Source organism: Leucoraja erinacea, unplaced genomic scaffold (assembly GCF_028641065.1).
Source record: "Leucoraja erinacea ecotype New England unplaced genomic scaffold, Leri_hhj_1 Leri_460S, whole genome shotgun sequence".
NCBI classification, from domain to species: domain Eukaryota; kingdom Metazoa; phylum Chordata; class Chondrichthyes; order Rajiformes; family Rajidae; genus Leucoraja; species Leucoraja erinaceus.
In genome coordinates, this window is record NW_026576361.1 from 33,553 (window position 1) to 54,668 (window position 21,116).

Below are 21,116 nucleotides of genomic sequence, written 5' to 3' on the forward strand. Positions count from 1 at the left end.
TGGCCCTTGTGGCTAAGGGGATCAGGGGGTATGGAGAGAAGGCAGGGATGGGATACTGAGTTGGATGATCTTTAAGAGGGAGTTAGATGTGGCCCTTGTGGCTAAAGGGATCAGGGGGTATGGAGAGAAGGCAGGTACAGGATACCGAGTTGGATGATCAGCCATGATCACATTGAATGGCGAATGGTGCAGGCTCCTGCACCTATTGTCTATGTTTCATTATGTATATTAAATGGTATATGGACACACTGATCTGTTCTGTATTTATTTATGCCGACTATGTTCTGTGTGCTGAAGCAAAGCAAGAATTTCATTGTCCTATCTGGGACACATGACAATAAACTCACATTCACACCCTGAGTTGGTGGAGAGAGCAGAGCAGAGCAGAGCAGTGTTGCTGTATAGGATGCTCTTTATACATGGTGCGGGTCATGTAACTGCATGCCACTGTTGCAGTCTGACTGCTGGTGCAGAGGGATTTAAAACATCACATTACCAAAGGTCCACTGCCCCCGAGCCAACACCGACCGGATGACAAGACGTAAGCCCTTTGCGAACAGCAGCGCTGAAATATTCATCAGTGTGCACAGCTCCTCACAGAGCCCCCGGGGGTGAGCAGTGTAGGAGATGGCTGGCAGGGCAACAGGGGGAGGGAGGGAGGGAGGTCTATCACCCCTCGGCTTGTTCCACCATTTAATCAGATCACGGCTGCTTGGTGTCTGGCAAGGAGCAGGAGCTGAAGCACCGTTCGATAAGAGCCGGCACTTCCCTACTCCCTGGATCCTGTCGTGAGTGAGTGGGAATTCATCAAAACACAGGCGTGACCACACACATAACGCACTTGTCCGCAGCTAGCTGAGAGGGACAATTGCCTCCACGTACAGACCTCAGTTCCATGTGGCCAAGCCTGCCACTGTAATCTGTGCCTGCCAGTATTGCAGTCAGAGCAACACTATACAGCAGTAACAAGATGATTCCAGTATAGGAGTAAAGAGGTCCTTCTGCAGTTGTACAGGGCTCTGGTGAGACCACACCTGGAGTATTGTGTACAGTGTTGGCCTTCATAACAAGAGGATTTCAGTATAGGAGTAAAGAGGTCCTTCTGCAGTTGTATAGGGCTCTGGTGAGACCACACCTGGAGTATTGTGTACAGTTTTGGCCTGTTGGCCTTCATAACAAGAGGATTTCAGTATAGGAGTAAAGAGGTCCTTCTGCAGTTGTACAGGGCTCTGGTGAGACCACACCTGGAGTATTGTGTACAGTTTTGGCCTCCGTAACAAGAGGATTTCAGTATAGAAACATAGAAATTAGGTGCAGGAGTAGAGGCCATTCGGCCCTTCGAGCCTGCACCATTCGCCATTCAATATGATCATGGCTGATCATCCAACTCAGTATCCCATACCTGCCTTCTCTCCATACCCCCTGATCCCTTTAGCCACAAGGGCCACATCTAACTCCCTCTTAAAGATCATCCAACTCAGTATCCTGTACCTGCCTTCTCTCCATACCCCCTGATCTCTTCAGCCACAAGGGCCACATCTAACTCCCTCTTAAATATAGCCAACGAACTGTGGCCTCAACTACCTTCTGTGGCAGAGAATTCCACAGATTCACCACTCTCTGTGTGTGAAAAAAAATGTTTTTCTCATCTCGGTCCTAAAAGATTTCCCCCTTATCCTTAAACTGTGTGGCCCCTTGTTCTGGACTTCCCCAACATCGGGAACAATCTTCCTGCATCTAGCCTGTCCAACCCCTTAAGAATTTTGTAAGTTTTAAGACCTTATATGTCCTTCTGCAGTTGTACAGGGCTCTGGTGAGACCACATCTGGAGTATTGTGTACAGTGTTGGCCTTCATAACAAGAGGAGTTGAGTACAGGAGTAAAGAGGTCCTTCTGCAGTTGTACAGGGCCCTGGTGAGACCACACCTGGAGTATTGTGTGCAGTTTTGGCCTGTTGGCCTTCATAACAAGAGGAGTTGAGTATAGGAGCAAAGAGGTCCTTCTGCAGATGTGAGACCACACCTGGAGTATTGTGTGCAGTTTTGGCCTGTTGGCCTTCATAACAAGAGGATTTCAGTATAGGAGTAAAGAGGTCCTTCTGCAGTTGTACAGGGCCCTGGTGAGACCACACCTGGAGTATTGTGTACAGTTTTGGCCTTCACAACAAGAGGAGTTGAGTATAGGAGTAAAGAGGTCCTTCTGCAGTTGTATAGGGCTCTGGTGAGACCACACCTGGAGTATTGTGTACAGTGTTGGCCTTCATAACAAGAGGAGTTGAGTATAGGAGTAAAGAGGTCCTTCTGCAGTTGTACAGGGCCCTGGTGAGACCACACCTGGAGTATTAGGAGATTAGGAGACCATTGTGTGAATGGGCCGAGTGTAGCCTCTGTGAGACCCTGTACAGACACCATTACACACATGGTTATTGATGAGGAAGGAAATTAATTTGCCGTTGTAATGAATTGTCTGTAGGGGGCACCGCTGGTGTCACTTGGAGATGGTCTGCTGAGTGCTGGCTGCATTATTCATCATTTTAACCACTCCCTTCCTGCCGTACACACCGCACGCAGCAGCAGCAGCAGCAGCAGGGGAATACTGCGTTTGTTTTTTGGGTCGCTGGCCTTGCAAACTCACTCCCGTTCTCCTCTCCACACCCTAATTACTCTGTGGATGAGCGAGTCCAATATCGCTCTCTCCGTCCTGCGCTTGGGACCTTTTCCATTCTCATTAGACGTCGGTCTCTCCCTCTGGGTCATCTCGAGGCCAAGTCAGAGACTGACACCCCCAAAAATCAAAGCCGACACTGAGAACTGCACTGCTGCAGTAATGCATGCACTGCTGCAGTAATGCATCGGAGCTATCTCTCACATGCAGCGTAACATGCCCCTTCTCCCCCAAACTAAAAAATCCAGTGCTTTGGATTTAATAGACAATACACTAGACAATAGGTGCAGGAGTAGGTGTGTGTAACGAGACTCCAACCGACTATTCTCACTCCCTTCCCTGCTACTGAAGCATCTTCTGCTTTGATCTGAAGAAGGGTTTCGGCCCGAAACGTTGCCTATTTCTTTCGCTCCATAGATGCTGCTGCACCCGCTGAGTTTCTCCAGCTTTTTTGTGTAACCTTCTGCTTTGATCTGTTGTTTTTCACACCTTGCCCTTCCATATCTCTAGACTCCCACTCCACCTAACTCGTAGTCTGAAGTCGGGTCTCAATAGGTGCAGGAGTAGAGGCCATTTGGCCCTTCAAGCCAGCACCATTCGCCATTCAATGTGATCATGGCTGATCGTCCCCAATCAATAACCCGTGCCTGCCTTCTCCCCATATCCCTTGACTCCACTAGCCCCTAGAGCTCTATCTAACTCTCTCTTAAATCCATCCAGTGACTTGGCCTCCACTGCCCTCTGTGGCAGGGAATTCCACAAATTCATCTCTGGGTGAAAACGTTTTTTCTCACCTCAGTCTTAAATGGCCTCCCCTATAGTCTAAGACTGTGTGTGGCCCCTGGTTCTGGACTCACCCAACATTGGGAACATGTTTCCTGCATCGAGCTTGTCCAGAAACTGCTCAGGCCTGAGCCACTCTTCACAGCCCACAACAGTTCACCACATCAAGCGTGCCCTCTGAAAGCCCCTACTGAGTCGGATAAGGTCAGCCTTCATCTGGTGCCACAAGAGGTCAAATGGCCTCTTCCTGTATCTTATGATCAATCACCCGCCCTTGTCAGGCAACACGTTCTACATCACAACAACCCGCTGTGTGTGTAACGAGACTCAAACAGACTATTCTCACTCCCTTCCCTGCTACTGTTCATCTTCTGCTTTGATCTGTTGTTTTTCACACCTTGCACTTCCATATCTCTAGACTCCCTCTCCACCTAACTGTCTGAATTCGGGTCTCAATAGGTGCAGGAGTAGAGGCCATTCAGCCCTTCCAGCCAGCACCGCCATTCAATATGATCATGGCTGATCATCCCCAATCCCGTTCCCGTTCCTGCCTTCTCCCCGTATCCCCTGACTCCGCTATCTTTAAGAGCCCTATCTAGCTCTCTCTTGAAAGCATCCAGAGAACCGGCCTCTGAGGCAGAGAATTCCACAGACTCACAACTCTCTGTGAGAAAAAGTGTTTCCTCGTCTCCGTTCTAAATGGCCGACCCCTTATTCTTAAACTGTGTGTGTGTGTGTGTGGCCCCTGGTTCTGGACTCCCCCAACATCGGGAACATGTTTCCTGCCTCTAGCGTGTCCAAGCCCTTAACAATCTCATATATGTTTCAATAGGATCCCAGGGATCAATCTGGTGAACCTACGCTGCACTGCCTCAATCACAGCAGTCGCAGGGAGAACGTGCAAACTCCGTACAGGCAGCACCCGTAGTCAGGATGGAACCTGGGTCCCTGGCCCTGTGAAGCCACTGTGCGGGGCAGCTGAGATACAGCATGGATTGGATGGGCCAAATGCCCAGTTAGTGTGCCGTTTATCCCCTGTAATCCGGAGGCTGCTAATCTACTAAAAGCATCCAATTGCCTGAGTAAATGCACTCTTTCTGATCGAGGTCAGTGGAGCCACTTAGCAAGATGTTCCTCCCGGCTCCCTGTGGCTGCAAAAGATCCACGTTTTATAAAAATCAAAGGAAGAAATTATCTCAATGGGGTTAGGTTAGGTAAGGGGGAGGTGCAGCGAGACCTGGGGGTCCTTGTACACCAGTTACTGATAGTACAGCAGGCAGTGAAGAAAGCTAATGGCATGTTGGCCTTTATAACAAGAGGATTTCAGTATAGGAGTAAAGAGGTTCTTCTGCAGTTGTACAGGGCTCTGGTGAAACCACACCTGGCGTATTGTGTGCAGTTTTGGCCTGTTGGCCTTCATAACAAGAGGAGTTGAGTATAGGAGCAAAGAGGTCCTTCTGCAGTTGTACAGGGCTCTGGTGAGACCACACCTGGAGTATTGCGTACAGTTTTGGTCTCCTAATTTGAGGAAGGACATCCTTGTGATTGAGGCAGTGCAGCGTAGGTTCACCAGATTGATCCCTGGGATGGCGGGACTGTCATATGAGGAAAGATTGAAAAGACTAGGCTTGTATTCACTGGAGTTTAGAAGGATGAGGGGGTGGGGGATCTTATAGAAACATATAAAATTATAAAAGGACTGGACAAGCTAGATGCAGGAAAAATGTTCCCAATGTTGGGCGAGTCCAGAACCAGGGGCCACACACAGTCTTAGAATAAAGGGGAGGCCATTTAAGACTATTTAGCCCTATCTAGCTCTCTCTTGAAAATATCTAGAGAACCGGCCTCCACCGCCCTCTGAGGCAGAGAATTCCACAGACTCACAACTCTCTGTGAGAAAAAGTGTTTCCTCGACTCCGTTCTAAATGGCCGACCCCTTATTCTTAAACTGTGTGTGTGTGTGGCCCCTGGTTCTGGACTCCCCCAACATCGGGAACATGTTTCCTGCCTCTAGTGTGTCCAAACCCTTAACAATCTTATGTGTTTCAATGAGAATCCCCTCTCATCCTTCTAAACTCCACAGAGTGTGCAAGCCCAGCCGCTCCATTCTCTCAGCATATGACAGTCCCGCCATCCCGGGAATTAACCTGGTGAACCTACGCTGGGCTCCCTCAATAGCAAGAATGTCCTTCCTCAAATTAGGGGACCTAAACTTAAAAACTATTTTTAAGAGCCCTATCTAGCTCTCTCTTAGAAACATAGAAACATAGACAATAGATGCAGGAGTAGAGGCCATTCGGCCCTTCGAGCCTGCACCATTCGCCATTCAATATGATCACGGCTGATCATCCAACTCAGTATCCCGTACCTGCCTTCTCTCCATACCCCCTGATCCTTTTAGCCACAAGGGCCACATCTAACTCCCTCTTAAATATAGCCAATGAACTGTGTGGCCTCAACTACCCTCTGTGGCAGAGAGTTCCAGAGATTCACCACTCTCTGTGTGAAAAAAGTTCTTCTCATCTCGGTTTTAAAGGATTTCCCCCCTTATCCTTAAGCTGTGACCCCTTGTCCTGGACTTCCCCAACATCGGGAACAATCTTCCTGCATCTAGCCTGTCCAACCCCTTAAGAATTTTGTAAGTTTCTATAAGATCCCCCCTCAATCTCCTAAATTCTAGAGAGTAGAAACCAATGAAAGCATCCAGTGAACCGGCCTCCACCGCCCTCTGAGGCAGAGAATTCCACACTCACCACTCTCATGGCAGAGAGAGAGAGAGAGACTAATTGGCTGGGACTGCGTTTACAAAACTGACAAGTTACATGCTGTTTGTGCAGGGAAGCAGAGGCAGGTACAATGACATGAAGAGTGAGCGTGAGGCTCTGAAGGGGGATGGTGCTGTTAGTGAACTGTGGGACATATCTGACGCACCGTGCATGGTGCCAACGTGACAAGTTATGACTCACCAAAAACTGTCAAGCAAGGACTGCATGGTCCCTTCTCAATGTGTCCATCACTACACCACCCCAGTCATAGAAAAATAGAAAATAGGCGCAGGAGTAGAGGCCATTCGGCCCTTCCACCCAGCACCATTCCCCATTCATAGAAACATAGAAATTAGGTGCAGGAGTAGAGGCCATTCGGCCCTTCGAGCCTGCACCGCCATTCAATATGATCATGGCTGATCATCCAACTCAGTATCCCGTACCTGCCTTCTCTCCATACCCCCTGATCCCCTTAGCCACAAGGGCCACATCTAACTCCCTCTTAAATATAGCCAATGAACTGGCCTCGACTACCCTCTGTGGCAGAGAGTTCCAGAGATTCACCACTCTCTCTGTGTGAAAAAAGTTCTTCTCATCTCGGTTTTAAAGGATTTCCCCCTTATCCTTAAGCTGTGACCCCTTGTCCTGGACTTCCCTAACATCGGGAACAATCTTCCTGCATCTAGCCTGTCCAACCCCTTAAGAATTTTGTAAGTTTCTATAAGATCCCCTCTCAATCTTCTAAATTCTAGAGAGTATAAACCAAGTCTATCCAGTCTTTCTTCATAAGACAGTCCTGACATCCCAGGAATCAGTCTGGTGAACCGTCTCTATACTCCCTCTATGGCAAGAATGTCTTTCCTCAGATTTGGAGACCAAAACTGTACGCAATACTCCAGGTGTGGTCTCACCAAGACCCTGTACAACTGCAGTAGAACCTCTCTGCTCCTAGACTCAAATCCTTTTGCAATGAAAGCTAACATACCATTCGCTTTCTTTACTGCCTGCTGCACCTGCATGCCTACCTTCAATGACTGGTGTACCATGACACCCAGGTCTCGCTGCATCTCCCCCTTTCCCAATCGGCCACCATTTAGATCATTGTGATCACGGCTGATCGTCCCCAATCAATAACCCGTTCCTGCCTTCTCCCCATATCCCTCGACTCCACTAGCCCCTAGAGCTCTATCTAATGTCCACGAGAGCCCCGAGTACCTATGAGCGGCTATTACCGTAAATCTCAGAGTTTGAATCAGGGCAAACTTGGGAGAATGAACTCGTACAGTGGGACAAGGCCATAACTCTCTCTTAAATCCATCCAGTGACTTGGCCTCCACTGCCCTCTGTGGCAGGGAATTCCACAAATTCACACAACTCTCTGGGTGGAAAACGTTTTTTCTCACCTCAGTCTTAAATGACCTCCCCTTTATTCTAAGACTGTGTGTGTGGCCCCTGGTTCTGGACTCGCCCAACATTGGGAACATTTTTCCTGCATCTAGCTTGTCCAGTCCTTTTATAATTTTATATGTTTCAATAAGATCCCCCCCCTCATCCTTCTAAACTCCAGTGAATACAAGCCTGGTCTTTTCAATCTTTCCTCATATGACAGTCCCGCCATCCCAGGGATCAATCTGGTGAACCTACGCTGCACTGCCTCGATCACAAGGATGTCCTTCCTCAAATTAGGAGACCAAAACTGTACACAATACTCCAGATGTGGTCTCACCAGAGCCCTGTACAACTGCAGAAGGACCTCTCAACTCCAATACTCAACTCCTCTTGTTGTGAAGGCCAACAGACCAAAACTGTACACAATACTCCAGGTGTGGTCTCACCAGGGCCCTGTACAACTGCAGAAGGACCTCTCTACTCCTATACTGAAACCCTCTTGTTGTGAAGGCCAACAGGCCAAAACTGCACACAATACTCCAGGTGTGGTCTCACCAGGGCCCTGTACAACTGCAGAAGAACCTCTCTACTCCTGTACTGAAACCCACTTGTTGTGAAGGCCAACGGGCCAAAACTGTACACAATACTCCAGACGTGGTCTCACCAGAGCCCTGTACAACTGCAGAAGAACCTCTCTACTCCTGTACTGAAACCCTCTTGTTGTGAAGGCCAACGGGCCAAAACTGTACACAATACTCCAGACATGGTCTCACCAGGGCCCTGTACAACTGCAGAAGAACCTCTCTACTCCTATACTGAAACCCTCTTGTTGTGAAGGCCAACGGGCCATAACTGTACACAATACTCCAGACGTGGTCTCACCAGAACCCTAGACTATGTATTTTAAAAGTTAGAATTGTAGTTGAGGACAGAATCCTGCAGAACCAACTGCCCTTAGTCACAGCTCATTCCCTTCTCTCTATTCCACTCCGCATCTATCTGTGAGGCATCAGCCAGAATTACCAGGCAGCATTATTAAACCATTCACCCACAACTAATTATTAGCACAAACACCCCCCACACTTTCTGGTTAAGTTTCTATTTTTAAAAGCACTTTGAAATTGGTTCACATCTCCACGGAGGAGGCAAAGAAAAGATCAGCTGATTTGTCAGACAATACCATGAGGACAACCGCTGAAGTTCAACTCTCAGTTGCAATATAAAATGTTGGCTCGCAGGCATCATTAAGCAAGGCAAATACTGGCTTTGTTTCAGAGGTAGATGCAGAGGCTACAGAGGCAGGGGGAAGGGCGTGCTGCCTTTCACATTGTTTATAGAGCTATAGCACGGAAACAGGCCCTTCCACCCACCAAGTACGTGCTGGCCAGCAATCACCCCGTACATTAATACTATCCTACACACAAGGGGCTGGCTATTTACAATTTTACCAAAGCAAATTAACCTACAAATCGAAGGTCCACTGATGCAAAATGCTGAAGAAAGGTCTCGAGATTATAAGATCTTATTGAAACGTGTATGATTGTCTGAAGAAGGGTTTCGGCCCGAAACTTTGCCTATCTCCTTCACTCCATAGATGCTGCTGCACCCGCTGAGTTTCTACAGCATTTTTGTGTACCTAAGATTGTTAAGGGGTTGGACACGCTAGAGGCAGGAAACGTGTTCCCGATGTTAGCGGAGTCCAGAACCAGGGGCCACACACACACACACAGTTTAAGAATATGGGGTCAGCAATTTAGAACGGAGACGAGGAAACACTTTTTCTATTTTCTATGTTTTCTATAAGATTAATAAGGGTTTGGACACGCTAGAGGCAGGAAACATGTTCCCGATGTTGGGGGAGTCCAGAACCAGGGGCCACACACACACAGTTTAAGAATATGGGGTCAGCAATTTAGAACGGAGACGATGAAACACTTTTTCTATTTGCTATGTTTTCTATAAGATTAATAAGGGTTTGGACACGCTAGAGGCAGGAAACATGTTCCCGATGTTGGGGGAGTCCAGAACCAGGGGCCACACACACACAGTTGAAGAATAAGGGGTCGGCCATTTAGAACGGAGACGAGGAAACACTTTTTCACCCAGAGAGTTGTAAGTCTGTGGAATTCTCTGCCTCAGAGGGCGGTGGAGGCCGGTTCACTGGATGTTTTCAAGAGAGAGCCAGATAGGGCTCTTAAAGATAGCTGAGTCAGGGGATATGGGGAGAAGGCAGAAATTGGGGATGATCAGCCATGATCACATTGAATGGCGGCGCTGGCTGGAAGGGCCGAATGGCCTCTACTCCTGCACCTATTGTCCTGCTACGACCATGCTGCGTGTACGAGTTAAGGGCAAATTCGGCAGAGGTCGTGAATTAGGTTGTGAAAGTAGGACAAGCCCAAAACAGAGAACTGCAGATGCTGGTTTACACTACAGATGACTTTTCCGATCGAGACCCTTCTTCAGACCCAAAACGCCAACTAGTCCTTTTCCCCAGCCCCCTGACCCACTGAGTTACTCCAGCTTTTTGCCTGCGCGACTCATTTACAGTTGACACACAAAAGCTGTCTGAATCATTCTCGTCAGTAAGAGATTCCTGTAAGACATGCGGGTGATAGGAAGCAACGATATTCCAGGAGCCAGCTCCACACACAGACAAAAATCAATGTGACACTCAGCCGGTGACTAATACAACCACACACACACATACATTCGCTGAGAGCTGAGATTTAAGGAGCACATCACACTGTCAGTCACGCAGTGATTCTACAGGCCTTTAGCATCATGCTCCACGGGTAATTAACTCTGGGGACTAATAAAACACAACTCATTTTACCAGACCTCAAGATGCATATTAATGCTGAGTACAGGTTGATTGGTGGGCAACTGAAGAATGTGAACACATAATTGAAGCAGCTTTAACTAAACTCACACTGTAATGGGTCTGTGAGTAAGACAAAGACTGGGGAAATGACACAACTAATTGTAGCCATGAAGCTTTTAGTCGGGAGCGGAGCAGGGGAACAGAACTCAAATTCCCTGAAGGTGGGATCTCATGTAGATCGGGTGGTCAAGAAAGCTGGCCTTTATAAATCAGAGCATTGAGTATAGAAGTTGGGATGTAATGTTCAAATTGTACAGGGCATTGGTGAGGCCAATTCTGGAGTATGGGATACAATTCTGGTCGCCTAATTATAGGAAGGATGTCAACAAAATAGAGAGAGTACAGAGGAGATTTACTGGAATGTTGCCTGGGTTTCAGCAACTAAGTTACAGAGATAGGTTGAACAAGTTAGGTCTTTATTCTTTGGAGTGCAGAAGGTTAAGGGGGGGACTTGATAGAGGTCTTTAAAATGATGAGAGGGATAGACAGAGTGGATAAGCTTTTCCCATTGAGAGTAGGGAAGATTCAAACAAGAGGTTCGGACATGATTTGAGAGTTAAGGGACAGAGGTTTACTGGAATGTTGCACGGGCACCGTATATGTCCGCGCGGGACCAGTCCCACACAGAAGCGCGGAGTTGGTCCCCGAAATTCTTGCAGTGGTCAAAATCTTCGCGCGCCAACGGCCTGTCGGCACGCAAGCGCATTGCGGTCGTACGCAGTGCCTTGATGGCGTACGCCTAGCGCGTGGCATTGAGCGATTACCTCACCGCCCGGCGTGGCGTTGCGCGATGACGTCACCGCCCGGCGCCCAAATTCCGTCGGCCCGCCTCCTGCCCAGCTGATTGGTAAGCATGACGCAAATGCACGCCAAACGCACCCCATCGCATGCAAGTGGGACAGGCCCTTAATGTTCTGTGGGAAGGTCGCAAAGACTCACGGCCCTCTGAGAAAGAGGTTGCTCTAAACACGAGTCTTGAGGCCATCTTGCATGATGAGGCACTGCGTCTCTGGGTCTGGGCTCACTCCAACGCTTCCAGTCCCCCTCAGGGGAAATATCATCACAGCAATCTCATCAATTCCTTTCACAATCTGAAGTTTCAATGTGATCACATCTCACGGAGAACCGGGACGAATGTAGTCATTCGTCAACAAAGCCGCGATCAATCTTGTGAACATTCTCCACAATGCCCCCGAGGCAAGAACATCTTTTACACCACACAGCGCCAGAGACCCGGGTTCCATCCTGACTGCGGGTGCTGTCTGCGCGGAGTTTGCATGTTCGCGAGGGCGTGCATGAGAGTGAGCGCAGGCACATGTGCGTGTGTGTGTGTGTGTGTGTGTGTGTGTGCGCATGTAGAGGTGTGGCGGGCATGTGTGGGTGTAGACGTGTGAGTGCGTGTGTAGGCCTTTACGTGCGTGTGCGCAGGTGTGCACGTCTAGGCATGTGTGTGCATGTGTTTGCAGGCGGTGTGCCTGTAGTTGTGTGTAAGCACCAGTGTGCATGTGTAGTGTGTGTACACAGGTCAGGTGTACATGTGCACATGCGTTGGGGTATGAGTATGCATATGCAGGCATGTGTTTGCGTGAAGGCAAGCGTGTGCGTGTGTGTGTGTGCTGCACGGTGTAGGTGTACTGCGTAGGCACACATGTGTGCGTGTAGGTGTGCGGTGTAGACACACGTGTAGGTACGCATGTGCAGGCACACATGTGTGTGAAGTTCAGGTACACCAGTGCAGGTGCGCATGCGTGCATAATTGTGCACTGCGAGCGTGTGTTCATGTGTTGTCACACACGTGTGTGCATGCGCAGGTATGCATGTTCATGTGCTGACACACACACACGTGCACATATGCATAGGTATGCGTGTCCATGTGCAGGCACACATGTGTGTGCAGGTTGATGAGCAAGCACACGTGTGTGTGTGTGTGGTATTAGTGCAAGTACCCGTGTGCATGGTGCATGGTGCTGCTGCTAGCCGATGGGGCAATGACAGCACGATGGAAGGCAGGTCTGGTGTCAGTCAGTCAGTCACCCAGCGGGTGAGAATGTGGGCTGCTGTAATCAGTGAGTTGTGGGCAATTGAGAATGAAAGAGGCATCATGCCAGCGCCCGTCTCATCTACAGCAGCGTTGCAGGTGATTAGTAATTAGATCACATTTATGCAGGGGAAGTGGTGGTCTCTTTATTGCCTAGCAACCGCCTCTAGCCTTCACTAATGCTGGTTGCTGCAGATGTGTAGAGACTCCAGCACTAGCTCATAGAAACATAGGCAATAGGTGCAGGAGTAGAGGTCATTCGGCCCTTCCAGCCAGTACCGCTGATCGTCCCCAACCAATAACCCGTGCCTGCCTTCTCCCCATATCCCTTGACTCCACTAGCCCCTAGAGCTCTATCTAACTCTCTCTTAAATCCATCCAGTGACTTGGCCTCCACTGCCCTCTGTGGCAGGGAATTCCACAGACTCACACAACTCTCCGGGTGAAAAAGTTTTTTCTCACCTCAGTCTTAAATGGCCTCCCCTTTATTCTAAGACTGTGTGTGGCCCCTGGTTCTGGACTCGCCCAACATTGGGAACATTTTTCCTGCATCTAGCTTGTCCAGAGACTGCTCAGGCCAGAGCCATTCTCCGCAGCCCACAACAGTTCACCACATCAAGCGTGCCCTCTGAAAGCCCCTACTGAGTCCGATAAGGTCAGCCTTCATCTGGTGCCACAAGAGGTCAAATGGCCTCTTCCTGTATCTTATGATCAATCACCCGCCCTTGTCAGGCAACACGTTCTACATCACAACAACCCGCTGTGTGTGTAACGAGACTCAAAGCGACTATTCTCACTCCCTTCCCTGTTATAATTATATATGTTTCTATAAGATCCCCCCCCCTCATCCTTCTAAACTCCAGTGAATACAAGCCTAGTCTTTTCAATCTGTCCTCATATGACAGTCCCGCCATCCCAGGGATCGATCTGGTGAACCTACGCTGCACTGCCTCGATCACAAGGATGTCCTTCCTCAAATTAGGAGAGCAAAACTGTACACAATACTCCAGGTGTGGCCTCTACTCCTGCACAACTGCAGAAGAACCTCTTTTCTCCTATACTGAAATCCTCTTGTTATGAAGGCCAACAGGCCAAAACTGCACACAATACTCCAGGTGTGGTCTCACCAGGGCCCTGTACAAACTGCAGAAGAACCTCTTTATTCCTATACTGAAATCCTCTTGCTATGAAGGCCAACAGGCCAAAACTGTACACAAAACTCCACGTGTGATCTCACCAGGGCCCTGTACAACTGCAGAAGGACCTCTTTACTCCTATACTGAAATCCTCTTGTTATGAAGGCCAACAGGCCAAAACTGTACACAATACTCCAGGTGTGGTCTCACCAGGGCCCTGTACAACTGCAGAAGGACCTCTTTATTCCTAGACTCAACTCCTCTTGCTATGAAGGCCAAAACTGTACACAATACTCCACGTGTGGTCTCACCAGAGCCGTGTACAACTGTTTCTTGAAAGGATAGGGGTGCTTGGGGCGTGGATGCTGGGTGATATTGCCTCTCCTGCAGGAATCGCGATCCAGGAGGCAACGTTTCAAACGGAGTTGGAAAGGAATGTCCTCTCTGGGGCTGTAGTGAATGTTTGGAAGCCCGATCCATTGCATGCATTCAAGGCAGAGTTGTTGGATGATGGGGAACAGACTGGGGCATGTATCCATCCAACCATGGTGTTATTGAGTGGCAGTGAAGCCTCCAGGGACCAGATGGCTGAATCCTCCAGCTGATATTTGTTTTATCCATCCATGCTGCACAACTCTAAAGTAGACCATCCTAATGAATCAAATCATCCGCCTGGCCTTTGCAAACAGAAGAATGTGCTCACAGCAAGATGCAGGGTGAGGCAAGAGCCTCTTCCTTCAAGGGTCAAGATGTCATATGTCCCAAAACAGAACAGACATGTAGACATACTACTCTGGGAAACATATAATAAACAAAGAAAAATACAGTCGAAATAGTCATTTAGTTATATGGAGGTAGACACAGAGTGCTGGAGTAACTCAGTGGGTCAGGCAGCATCTATGTGGAGAACATGGATAGGTGACGTTTCACAGAGTGCTGGAGTAACTCAGCGGGTCAGGCAGCATCTATGGAGCTAAGGAAATAGGCAACGTTTAGGGCCGAAACCCGTAAGGGTTTCGGCCCGAAACGTTGCCGGTTTCCAGAAGGATTTCGGCCCGAAAAGTTGCCTATTCCTTAGCTCCATAGATGCTGCTGCACCATAACTCAGCGGGTCAGGCAGCATCTGTGGAGAACATGGATAGGTGACGTTTCACAGAGTGCTGGAGTAACTCAGCGGGACAGGCAGCATCTGTGGAGAACATGGATAGGTGACGTTTCACAGAGTGCTGGAGTAACTCAGCGGGACAGGCAGCATCGCTGGAGAGAAGGAATGGGCGACGTTTCTGGTCTAAGACCCTTCTTCAGACTGGGTTATTTATTTATATACACGTGTATGTGTATATATTTATCTATATACCTGTGTGTATCTATATATAGATAAAGCAATGAGTATATACATATACACTATATATAATTAAATGTATGTATATTTGTGTATATATATATATATATGTGTGTGTGTATGTGTATATATATATATATATACACACACACACACACGTGCGTGTGTGTGCGAATAGACACAGGCACACACACGCGCGCACACACCCAGACACATGCACACGCGCACACACACACAGAGACACACACACAGAGACACACACACAGAGACACACACACAGAGACACACGCACACACAGAGACACACATGCAGACATACGCAGACACACGCAGACACCCCCACACATATACACACACACACACACGCAGACACACGCACCCCCACACACACACACACCCGCACACACACCCGCACACACACACAAAGACGGTACATAAAGGCACAATGCATTGCTGACCATGCCCCAGCCTCATGACTCTACAGCAGGTGGGGAGAGGGGCCGCTGTAACATCAACATCGTCCCGAATAGCAGCAGTGTAATTAAAAATGAATAGAATTACATTTTAATGGTGCTTCAAGTCTCCCATGAGAGGTGACAGCATTTCAATGGGGTCAGAGCTTGGGGAACAGTTAACAGATGGCAGAGTGACATCTTAAGCTACAATCCCAGTCTGTAGGATGGAGAGAATCTGGGTGACCTGTGTAGGGACCACGTTGCGTGTCCAAGCCCTTAAGATTAAGGGCTTGGGCACGCTAGAGGCAGGAAACATGTTCCCCATGTTGGGGGAGTCCAGAACCAGGGGCCACACACACACACACGCGCGCCCACACACACACACCACACACACACACCACACACCACACACACACACACGCACCACACACACACACACTCACACACCATGCCACACCCACCACACACACCACACACACCACACACACAACACCACACACACACACCACACACACACACCACACACACACACACACACCACACACACACACACCACACACACACACACCATACACATACCACCCTACACACACCACAATCATTCACACCACACACACACACCACACACACACACACAGCACACACACACACACACACACACACCACACACACACACACACACCACACACACACACACCACACACACACCACACACACACACCACACACACACACACACACACACACACACACACACACACACACCTACACACACACACACACACACCACACACACACCACACACACACCACACACACACCACACACACACCACACACACACCACACACACACCACACACACACCACACCACACACACCACACCACACACCACACACACACACACCACACACACACCACACACACACCACACACACACCACACACACACACACACACCACACACACCACACACACACACCATTTAAGAATAAGGGGTCGGCCATTTAGAACGGAGACGAGGAAACACTTTTTCACCCAGAGAGTTGTGAGTCTGTGGAATTCTCTGCCTCAGAGGGCGGTGGAGGCCGGTTCTCTGGATACTTTCAAGAGAGAGCTAGATAGGGCTCTTAAAGATAGTGGAGTCAGGGGATATGGGGAGAAGGCAGGAACGGGGTACTGATTGGGGATGATCAGCCATGATCACATTGAATGGCGAATGGTGCTGGCTGGAAGGGCCGAATGGCCTCTACTCCTGCACCTGTTGTCTATTGCTTTGCTGATGATTCCAGCGTCTCTGGTTGCCTGTGGTGGGACTGGATTGATCAACACCACACAGGGCTCAGATAGACTACATGACAGCAACTTAACAAGGCCACAGGACATCCCGAGACAGTGAGAGGAGAGGAAATGCAGCAATCAATATCATATTCCAGTTTCTAATAATACCACACGAGCAGGGAAACTTCACCATGGGGTGTATGAATAATGGTGTCAATAAGACCACAGAACATTACGTATCTTGGTCCGTTCCATTTCAATGTACAACGTGCAAACAGATCCTACAACCCACCGAGTCCATGCCGACCAGCGATTGCAATAGACAATAGGTGCAGGAGTAGAGGCCATTCGGCCCTTCCATCCAGCACCATTCGCCATTCAATGTGATCATGGCTGATCATCCCCAATCAGTACCCCGTTCCTGCCTTCTCCCCATATCCCCCGACTCCACTATCTTTAAGAGCCCTATCTAGCTCTCTCTTGAAAACATCCAGAGAACCGGCCTCCACCGCCCTCTGAGGCAGGGAATTCCACAGACTCACACAACTCTCTGTGAGAAAAAGTTTTTCCTCGTCTCCGTTCTAAATGGCCGACCCCTTATTCTTAAACTGTGTCTGTGTGTGTGTGTGTGTGTGTGTGTGTGTGTGTGTGTGTGTGTGTGGGCCCCTGGTTCTGGACTCCCCCAACATCGGGAACATGTTTCCTGCCTCTAGCGTGTCCAAACCCTTAACAATCTCATATATGTTTCAATGAGATGCCTTCTCATCCTTCTAAACTCCACAGAGTGTACAAGCCCAGCCGCTCCACATTCTCTCAGCATATGACACAGTCCTGCCATCCCGGGAATTAACCTGGTGAACACTACATAGCTTGGTCCATTCCATTTCAGTGTACAGCGTAGAAACAGGCCCTTCGGCCCACCGAGTCCGTGCCGACCAGCGATTGCCCCATACACTAGCATTATCCTACAATTTACAGGGACAATTCACCTGCAAACCTGCACGTCTTTGGAGCGGGGTAGGAAACCAGAGCACCCGGAGAAAACCCAGACAGTCAGAGGGAAGTCAGAGCTTCAGCAACTAAGTTACAGAGAAAGGTTGAACAAGTTAGGGCTTTATTCTTTGGAGCGCAGAAGGTTAAGGGGGGACTTGATAGAGGTTTTTAAAATGATGAGAGGGATAGACAGAGTTGACAGAGTGGAAAAGCTTTTCCCACTGAGAGTAGGGAAGATTCAAACAAGGGGACATGACATGAGAATTAAGGGACTGAAGTTTAGGGGTAACATGAGGGGGAACTTCTTTACTCAGAGAGTGGTAGCTGTGTGGAATGAGCTTCCAGTGAAGGTGGTGGAGGCAGGTTCGTTTTTATCATTTAAAAATAAATTGGATAGTTATATGGATGGGAAGGGAATGGAGGGTTATGGTCTGAGCGCAGGTATATGGGACTAGGGGAGATTATGTGTTCGGCACGGACTAGAAGGGTCGAGATGGCCTGTTTCCGTGCTGTAATTGTTATATGGTTATATGGAAGAACATGCAAACTCCATACAGACAGCACCTGAGGTCAGGATGGAATCTCGGTCTCTGGCGCTGTGAGCCAGCAACTCTACCGTTGGGAGCTAAATATCGCTCAGTGTTTAGGACATGACATCGGAATTGCTCAGTCAGAGTCGCTGTATTTTAATTGATGCTTAATATATTTGAAACACCGTGTAATCAACATTAGTCATAATACATGCATAAATCTGTCATTATCCCCGAGGGGCTGGGCTGAGTGAAGCAGTGGAGGCAGTGTCCTGACAACTAGTGGAGGCAGGAAATCTACCTTCTGTTTGGTCACAGCTGTTGTGAAAAGGGCCGCACGCCCAAAACATCAATCAGCATCTTGCCAAACTCTGCTATACGCATCTAAGACTGTCTTATGAAGAAAGACTGGATAGACTTGGTTTATACTCTCTAGAATTTAGGAGATTGAGTGGGGATCTTATAGAAACTTACAAAATTCTTAAGGGGTTGGACAGGCTAGATGCAGGAAGATTGTTCCCGATGTTAGGGGAAGTCCAGGACAAGGGGTCACAGCTTAAGGATAAGGGGGAAATCCTTTAAAACCGAGATGAGAAGAACTTTTTTCACACAGAGAGTGGTGAATCTGTGGAACTCTCTGCCACAGAGGGTAGTTGAGGCCACACAGTTCATTGGCTATATTTAAGAGGGAGTTAGATGTGGCCCTTGTGGCTAAAGGGATCAGGGGGTATGGAGAGAAGGCAGGTACGGGATACTGAGTTGGATGATCAGCCATGATCATATTGAATGGCGGTGCAGCCTCGAAGGGCCGAATGGCCTCTACTCCTGCACCTAATGTCTATGTTTCTAAGGGCCTGTCCCACTTACGTGTCCTTGGCACGCAAATTACACAACCGTTGAGGTGCACGGGCATCGTGTGGCCTGTCCCACTGACAAGCGCGGAGGGATATGTAGTTGTGTGTAACAGATTCATCACTCTCTGTGTGTGAAAATAAATATTCTCATCTCAGTCCTAAAACACTTCCCCATTATCCTCAAACTGTGGCCCCTTATATAGACATTTGGCCCTTCCAGCCTGCACCATTCAATATGATCATGGCTGCTCATCCAACTCAGTATCCCATCCCTGCCTTCTCTCCATACCCCCTGATCCCTTTAGCCACAAGGGCCACATCCAACTCCCTCTTAAATATAGCCAATGAACTGTGTGGCCTCAACTACCTTCTGTGGCAGAGAATTCCACAGATTCACCACTCTCTGTGGGAAAAAAATGTTTTTCTCATCTTGGTCCTAAAGGATTTCCCCCTTATCCTTAAACTGTGTGACCCCTTGTTCTGGACTTCCCAACATCGGGAACAATCTTCCTGCATCTAGCCTGTCCAACCCCTTAAGAATTTTGTAAGTTTCTATAAGATCCCCCCCTCAATCTTCTAAATTCCAGCGAGTACAAGCCGAGTCTATCCAGTCTTTCTTCATATGAAAGTCCTGACATCCCAGGAATCAGTCTGGTGAACCTTCTCTGTACTCCCTCTATGGCAAGAATGTCTTTCCTCAGATTAGGAGACCAAAACTGTACGCAATACTCCAGGTGTGGTCTCACCAAGACCCTGTACAACTGCAGTAGAACCTCCCTGCTCCTAGACTCAAATCCTTTTGCTATGAATGTCCTTCCTCAGATTAGGAGACCAAAACTGTATGCAATACTCCAGGTGTGGTCTCACCAAGACCCTGTACAACTGCAGTAGAACCTCCCTGCTCCTAGACTCAATTCCTCTATGGCAAGAATGTCCTTCCTCAGATTAGGAGACCAAAACTGTACGCAATACTCCAGGTGTGGTCTCACCAAGACCCTGTACAACTGCAGTAGAACCTCCCTGCTCCTAGACTCAATTCCTCTATGGCAAGAATGTCCTTCCTCAGATTAGGGGACCAAAACTGTACGCAATACTCCAGGTGTGGTCTCACCAAGACCCTGTACAACTGCAGTAGAACCTCCCTGCTCCCATACTCAATTCCTTTTGCTATGAATGTCTTGCTATGGATTTTTAGGCCACGGCGGTTCTAACACAGCTTTCTGCAAATGCATCTTATAATGAATGAACAGCTTGGAGAAGATTCTGAGGCCAGGAGTGGCGGGTGCTAAACGAGACGTATCAGGGAAGCTTTAGAAAACTCATTGCATCGACTTGAGTGGAATACATTTCAGAGGCAGGGTGTAATGTGTTGACATCAGCATTTAGCGCGGCAGCAAACATTTGCAAAGTCTGGCGGCTGGATTTTGTCTGGGTGAGCGGGAGAATGAGAAACAAAGCAAGGTTGCACTGAGGGGAAGAGAGAACGAGAGGCAGCCATCAATTGCTTGCTGTTCAGCCTTTACCACCAATATCAGCAAGGGAAATTAAACTCATTTAGCAGCGATTTCTCGGTGGCGAGAGTGATTTTCACTGCGGAGGAGCTGCCTGCTGCTGACACTGACCCTCAGTCAACCTGCCCCCTCCACCCTGCATTATTCAGCAGCCTCTCACATCCCACCACCGATCAGTCCACACTCCACTAACCAAGATGTCAATTGATTTCATTCTGTAAGCAAGTGGGGAGGAGCTCGGGCCTGTAGCTGTGGCAACTGCAGCATTACTACCTCCGCGGGTCTCAGCATCCTGGGGGAGCAGTGAACCTTATTAAATCACCTCGGGCCCAGAAACTGGGGATGGCAATCGATAGACCTGTTTATTTTAAGACCAGGGGGAGGGGGGGAGTAACGCAAGCTCAGGCAGCTGAGGAAATTCAGAGTGTCTCCGAGGATCAGCATTTAGCGCAGCAGCAACAGCCTAGCCCACGGTGGCCGATTGGGAAAGGGGGAG

General features: G+C 48.7%; 1 long non-coding RNA gene across 1 annotated transcript in view; it reads right to left on the reverse strand.

The window, feature by feature from the left end:
- LOC129693888 (uncharacterized) overlaps nt 1–21,116 on the reverse strand; it is an 81,058-nt gene that overhangs the window by 6,154 nt on the left and 53,788 nt on the right. The window lies entirely within an intron of this gene.